At 40.4% G+C, this 7,343-nt stretch overlaps 1 protein-coding gene across 4 annotated transcripts in view; it reads right to left on the reverse strand.

Moving 5' to 3' along the window:
- The window catches only part of LOC102305249 (spindlin-1), a 25,043-nt gene extending 21,237 nt beyond the window's left edge, over nucleotides 1-3,806 (reverse strand). For 2 of the 4 annotated variants that reach the window (XM_005944402.3, XM_005944400.3), the window contains exon 1: nucleotides 3,642-3,806. The gene's annotated coding sequence lies outside the window, so the exon portion shown is untranslated. The other 2 variants (XM_042212618.1, XM_042212617.1) reach the window with 1 other exon arrangement.
- Between the last annotated feature and the right edge of the window lie 3,537 nt (nucleotides 3,807-7,343).

The raw sequence follows: 7,343 nt of genomic DNA on the forward strand, positions 1-7,343 counted from the left end.
AATCTCAATGGGATCTTCTTGGTTAAATAAAGGTTAATAAATAAATGAATAAAAATTAGGGCTGTGACACATGATGCAGTCTACAATAATACTGCTATAAATTTTAAAGTGATTACAAAAAGGTCATATTATATAAAGGTGGTATGAGTTTATGTTCCCTTAAACATAAAACGAAACTTCAGACATCCGTGAGAGCGAGAGCAGTGTCTCAGCCTCCATAAATAAATGCTAATAACATTTGTTTATGTTATAAGCATAAACAAATGACTAATAATAAACAACGGAGCACTCGCTTGCTGCACCAAATTACTGATGCAGTTGCATGGTAGAAAAGGAGGGCTTTAAGTATCTGGTTAACAGGAAACATCCCAGGTTCAAAATATTTTTCAGTTTCATTATGTGAAGGTTACACTACCTGAATTATTATTATTAAGCAGTTTTACTATACTTTTACTTAAAGTTTCCATTGAAAACGCAACATAGGCAACTTCTGTTCTTGACTGTTATTTGACTTATGCTTCATCACTGCTATAACACAGTAACGCTGCTGCCTGCAAGCTGCAATCACACAAAAATATTGTTCAGTATTTGTTTTTACCTATTTACATCATTATCGCAAATTTCCTTGAAATTTCAAATAATCTTGAGGCCATCAGTGAAATAACAGATGCGTGAAAGCTAGCGAGCTAACAAGCTAACAAGCCAGATGTTGACTTTGTTTAAAAACAGCAGTCTGATTTTATACTACATTTTATTTAACATTGCCCAACGTTTCCACGCTGTATACTTCTGCAGAAGAATGAGCCATTGTGAATCTCTATAAACGCCCACTTTAGCAAAAATGCCATGATTTACTACTAAACTGCCCGAATCTGACTGCTGACATCCTGTTCACGATCTATCCACAGAAACAAAAAAATAAAAACCCCCACCACATAACCTCAGCACCATTTTAATCGTTTTAAGCGTTCCCTGTGAGCTTCCTCTTCTTCTAACCAACATTTTCTACTGGGGTAAGCAGCTGGATGTGTTCTTTCAGTATGAAGGTATTCTATTCGTTTTAAATCAACCATAATCAAGCTCCATCTTTGTGAAACCGGCCTCAGAGGCTGTATGTTTCCTTCACTACTGATTGCTCACTCGTTGGGTTGATCCATCAGCACACGTTTCACAATAAGAGAGCAAATGGTTTGGTGCTGGGCAGCAGAACTAGCGAGGAAAGAAAAACGGGTTTTCTGATGGTTTTATCAGCAGAGCAGATGTTCAAACACGCTCCCGCTCACCTGCAGAGGAGACTAACCCACCAGAAACACCAGAGACGCTCTGCAGTGCTTGGCTGCAGCTGGTGATGATTTTCCTCTCGTTGCCTGGAGCAACACAGGATTAGTCATCTGCCATCCTGAGGGGAAGAGGAAATCTGGACAGCAACGAATCAGCGTCATTCGGTCCAACTAATAGCTCACTTGCATTCATTTCCTGGAGAATTACCCCATCAGGGCTGACAACATTCCCGAGCTTAACCCGTAACCAAGTGTGAACCTTAAAGATTTAACACCTGAGCTCACGGGGACTGGAAAGAGCTTCACATCCCCGCAATGTGACTGTGTGAACAGATCCGTCTCCACAACAACAGTAATACGAGTACTCACACACTCTGTAGGGGTACTGTAAGGAAACCCAGACTAGAAAAATCTATGGAGGAATTCTGGGGTTCTTTCACCTCCCAAAACATCTGGATTACATCAAGTCCCAGCACTGCCCAAACTGTTCTTCAGGGTCGTGATTCAGAAAGTAAAATAAATCTAGAGTTTCCCTAACATGTGCTTTTAAACAGTGTAACACTGAGCTCAAAAAGGTTTCTGGCAGGTTTGGTGTTCTGGTGTCTTTGACGGCATAGCCACTCATTTAGATTCTTATTATGCTGACTTTATATAATTTATTCATTTTCTTCATGTTTTTTTAAATGGTTTTCTTTCATTAATAAACACCAGAAGGGCGACTGTATGATCATCACTGACCTCTGTCAGCTTGTGTTACAGACTACAGGCATCACTGACAATGATGTCTCATGGACAATGGGACATCATTGTCAGTGATAACAATGATAACAATGATGTAAGGTGGAAGTGTCAAAAACTGCAATTCCTCTAATGCCCACTAGAGGCTGGTTACAACAGAGTCAGTCCTCATAGACCATCATGTTAAAATGTTTGCAACCTGATAAAACAGTTTTTTGGTCTTTATGGATATTTTCCACCTGCATGGCAACTATACAGTCTACATAACGTTTATATAAGTCACCTGTTGTGATTTTGCTGAGGTTTAAAGTTAGGGGCATGGCCTCTTTGACGGACAGGTGAATGCTGAAACACGTGACTGTAGCAACATTAAAGCATATTAGCTTTGAGCTTAGCAACCTTTCACTTGCTAAGTGCACAAAGTAACCACGACACTACTGGCTTCAAGAAAATTTGTAAACTGTAAAGTTGGCCATTTTAACAGCTTTAACAACTGTTGGAGCCTCTAGTGGCCATTAGAGGAACTGCAGGGTTGTTGTTTTGTTTGTTTTTTTGCTTCATTTTTCAGCACTGGAGGTCTGGACCCTGACATAAAATAGAAAAGGAAGAGGGAGGAGGAGGAGGAGGTGCAGTGACTGGCTTACTAGTGCAAAAATACATCAGAGCAGATAAACAACAGGAGAGACACACAGGTAGGCTAAAATTAAAATAGAAATAGAGAAACTAAAAGGTGGTGTTAGGTAGAGTCGGTGTCACCTTCAGGTTACACAAAAAAGCAGGACTGGAAAATCAAATATTTAACATTCACTGGGGTGCTAAGAAAACAAAAAGACAAAGACAAAAATACACATTCACTCCCAAACCTTACTGGTTTTCTGTTCAGTGAGGGAAGCAACAGCAGGTAAGCTGCTTCACCTGGGGGACCAGCCTCCAGGTGACCTTTGCTTTGATTTGGTTACAAGTTGGCACAGGGGGCGTAGCTACCATCAGGCTGGAGGATTTAAATCCGCTTCCAGTAACATGCAAAACCAATTACTTTATTGGCTGCATTTGACTGAGACAATGCAGCAAACCCAGAGGCTGACTTACAAACACTGTTTTTAATCTGCAGCATGGCAGCAGCAGCACGAGCCCCCACACCTCTTCCTTTATTCTCTGCAAGGGAGTCTGATGAGCATCGAGCTAATCTGCTCAGTTAGAAAAAATATGTACACAATAATCATCATACAGTCATCATCTGCACTGACAAAACGACCAAGCAGGTTCTGCAGGGCCAGCGTCAGCCATGTTGCTCGGTTTCTTTTATACTCACTATTATTTACAGCTCCAGATGAGAGGGGAAAGGGGCGGATAGGGGCCTCAGAGTTGCGGAAGACAAGGGGGCGTCCGGGAAAGGCATTTCTACGGAAAAGGCAGCAGTGTCCCAGACAGAAAGGCAGCAGCAGCAGCGGCAGACGGACCTAACCCAGTCTGCCGCTGCTGCTGCTCCCCCCGCCCCTCCCCCTCGGCGGGAGAACGTAACCAACAAAACGAGCGCTCACGGTGTTTTTGTTTCTGCTTGTTTACCTGCGCGCTAACTAGCTAGCTAGCTAGCAGACACGTGCATGTTTGTTTCCGTCTTACCGTTGATATCATTTAAAACACGGAGGCCGAAGAGGACCGTGAACGAGGGACTTTCTCTCGCCTCCTGCTGTCTGTCCACAGAGCCCGTTTCGACTTCACAGGAACCTCTGAGACTCCACGGCCATCTCACCACGAAGAGATAAGCTAAAGGCGGCCAGGCGCCATGTTTCCGGTCAAGCCTTCCATAATAAAAGCGCCCCAAAGAAAGACGCGCAAAACTTTAACCACACGAACGAACAAGCAGCTGTTTTGTGACGAAGTTATTGGTGCCACTGGAGGGATTAAAAATAAATAAATAGCTAAAAATTAGGGGCTGGACAAGTAGAGACCAAGCTGGAAAAGTTAGTAGAAAAAAACAAATTTTCATGAATTGTGTTTGGGTCATGTATAAGAAAAATAAGCACATTTGCAGGAAAAAACAGCCACATTTATGAGAAAAGGCCAATTTATAAGAGAAGTAAAAGAAATTGACACACTAGGGAGAAAATGTAGGAATATGAATGTGGAAAAGTGTCAAAAAAGGGGGACATTTACAAGTAATCTGCAAACTTATTAGAAGAATGATACATTAATGAGAAAACCGTTGACAACAAAACACAGACAAATGTATGAGGAAAAGCAAGAAAATTTGCAAGAAAACAACTGCCACATTTACAAGAACTAAACAGGAAAATTCATAAGAAAAGAAATCTGCCAAATTGATGAAAGAAAATTGGTAACTTGAGAAAAAAAACTAAGTAAATTCATGACAAAGTTTAAGGGGGAAAAACAGGAAAATGTGCAAGGAAGAAATTGCAACTTTATGGTGAAAAAACGTAAATTTTCTAAGAAAAAAATAGTCAGAAAAAAAGAAAAGGTAAATTTATAGATAAAAGTTACAGTTAACTTTGCAAGACATAGACATGATATTCTTTATTTTCTGAGGTTGCATAGGAAAGACACTCACATATTGAACTTGAATCATACAAAATATTATTACAACACCAGCAAATTCAAATCATATCAAAAGCATTTAAAGAAAGGAGAAGCTGTTACTCATAGTCCTTCTATATTTATTTCACAAAGGTATTTTTTTCTTAATTTTCATATGTCAAAAAAAAATCTAATTTCCTATCAATTTATTTAATTTAACTTAATAGTCATACAGGCGAGAATAAAGCCTTTATTGTACTCCAGAGCCACACTTCCGGCGGTATTGCTGCTGCCTTCACTCTTCTCACTCTCTCTCCCCGCCCCTCACTCCTTTTGCCAAATAGTGCAACCGAGAGGAAATTCAAGTACACCGACTGGCGCATTACGCTGTTTTTCCCTGCCTAATAGTGATCCGTCCTTCTGTTGAATGCGACAGTGGAGGAGACAGACAGAGACAGCCAGAAACAGGGACAAGCAGGAAGGACAAACGGACAGACAGACCAATAAACTGGCTTGTTCTGCCCTTCCTGTCTGGCCTGTGTTGCTCTGTCTATGTATGTCAGTGGAGTTTGTTGTGCTCATTTTGATGGGTTAATTTAAAAAGTCCATTTTAATGTCTGCTGACAGTCCTGCAGCTGTAATAAACTCACTGACCACTGAAGTGTGAAAGGTAACAATGTGAGCTTTTTTTAATGATATGGAACGACAGGGTGTCAAATTCACCAGTGTGCAATCCAAAAACTATGTCTTGTACACCGTCATGGACAATTTGGTCCACATTAAGGCAGCTAATATTGAATCCAGCATGCGCTCAGATAAGAGATCTCCCACACCACTAAGTCACAGCAACCTGTTTCACAAACCTGAATTTGACAGCTGCTGGCACCCACTGACTCCACCATGTTTGCTGTTTGGAGCCAGAAGTGACTGTAATTGGATGAGAGGTTTGTGTAGCAGTGCAAAGCCTAAACACAGATCTGTTAATGAGTGCTAATGAGTAACAGACTAATAAAATACTGAAGTTTCCCTTTCTAAAACTGGAGCCCTAGACAGTCTGTACCACACAGAATTTGATCATGCCGTTAAAATGCTCCAAAAAGCTCCAACAGCACACAGTGGAGAGGTCCAGCTCAGTGGCACACGCTTCCAATCCAATCGAGGCAATTTAGGATGGCCTGCTGATCACCTGAGGACACTTTAACATGTGCACTGGATTAGCAAGAGATCAAACCATCAGAAAAGCATTTTAAAAAGGCAGTGTGCAGTCAAAGCTGTGGACAGGATGCTTCTTGGAGCCAAAGGAGAGATTTGGTAAGAAGTGCTAGGAGATTAAACTAAAGTACTACCTCTACTACTACACCCCTAAGCAACAGAAAATGATATACAGTATGTATGTCATCATTTATATACAGTATAAAGCAGGGATGTGAAACTCATTTTACATTGTGGGCCACATGCAACCTGCTTTGAGTGGGCTGAGCCAGTGAATCTCCTGTTTCTGTCAGGGTAGCAAAGTTTAACTTCACATTTAATCCGTGATGAGCACAAGTTCAACAATGTGCTTCTTCTTCTTCTACACGATAAAGAAATGCTGGTGACACTAATCACACTCTTTCTAATTTAATAATACATTTAAAAGAGTTAATTCAAAGAAAACGAAAATTCCTTTTAAATATGGGCCCACTGTTAAAAAAAAGTCACATTTGTGTAATGAGAAATAAAAAAAAGGAACATCTGGCATTTAATTGTTATCTGTTACATGATTACCTTGGTGTTGTATGAATGGCCATGAAAGTGTTTTGTTAGCAGTGTAAAACTTATGAAAATACAGTTGAGAGTACAAAATTGATGCCTTCTTTCCGTCACATTTTTTAAAACTGTCCAGAGGGCCAGATTTAAGTCTTTCCCAAGCTGATTGTGGCCCCTGGACCTTATGTTTGACACCACTGGTATAAAGAGTCATTTCAGACATCGAACAGTCGAACAAGTAAGAATTCTAGTTGACTTTGTCTTCAAAAAATATTATTTTCTAGCTGGTGTCACCATCTATACTGATTACCATCAAAAAATTACAAATGGGCTTTATGAAAAAATATCACATGTACTCATGATATGTGGCAGCTACCAAATAAAATCATATAGAAAACAGAGATAACCACTTATAATTAGAGCTCGCTATCACACAGTTAAAATGATTACAAGATCCTGCTGTAGAACTTGTCACAAGTTCAAGCCCATCTACTCATTCATCACTTTATTTTGACTCTTTTTCCACAGTGCAGTACAGAACTGAAGTCAGTGGGATAACAAATGTTTGTACCGAACAACAGAAAATGGAAAACAAACTGGGTTTCATATTTAAGATTCTCCTGATTCTTCACAGTCGCCCCCTCTTTGCTTTGATAGCGGCTTTGCACCACTGGAGCTCCTCCAGCAGCTTGGAAGGAGTTCCCACGTCTGCATGCCAAACCATCTCAGCTTGGTTTAGTTCGGCTGTGTTAAAAGGATTGTAGTGGTTTCTTTGCAGCGGTTCCACCAGGAAGGTTTCATCCAAGGTCTGTGGTCTCTTTATGCTGCTGGCTTCTTTCTTCTCTTCCCCTCATTCATCAATCAGTCAAGGTTACCTTCATCTTTTGTCTCATCTGTGTTCCTGTGTGAACAGCCTGTAAGTGCATATTTGTCCAGCACAAATATACACTTACTGGGAATTACTAACTTTCATCTTAAATTATAACGTGGATTTTCTTTAACCATTACAAGTGACTACTTCATGCACTCAAGAGAAATACT

This window comes from Haplochromis burtoni, unplaced genomic scaffold, assembly GCF_018398535.1.
Source record: "Haplochromis burtoni strain Fernald_Lab_line unplaced genomic scaffold, NCSU_Asbu1 Contig_382, whole genome shotgun sequence".
Lineage (NCBI taxonomy): Eukaryota > Metazoa > Chordata > Actinopteri > Cichliformes > Cichlidae > Haplochromis > Haplochromis burtoni.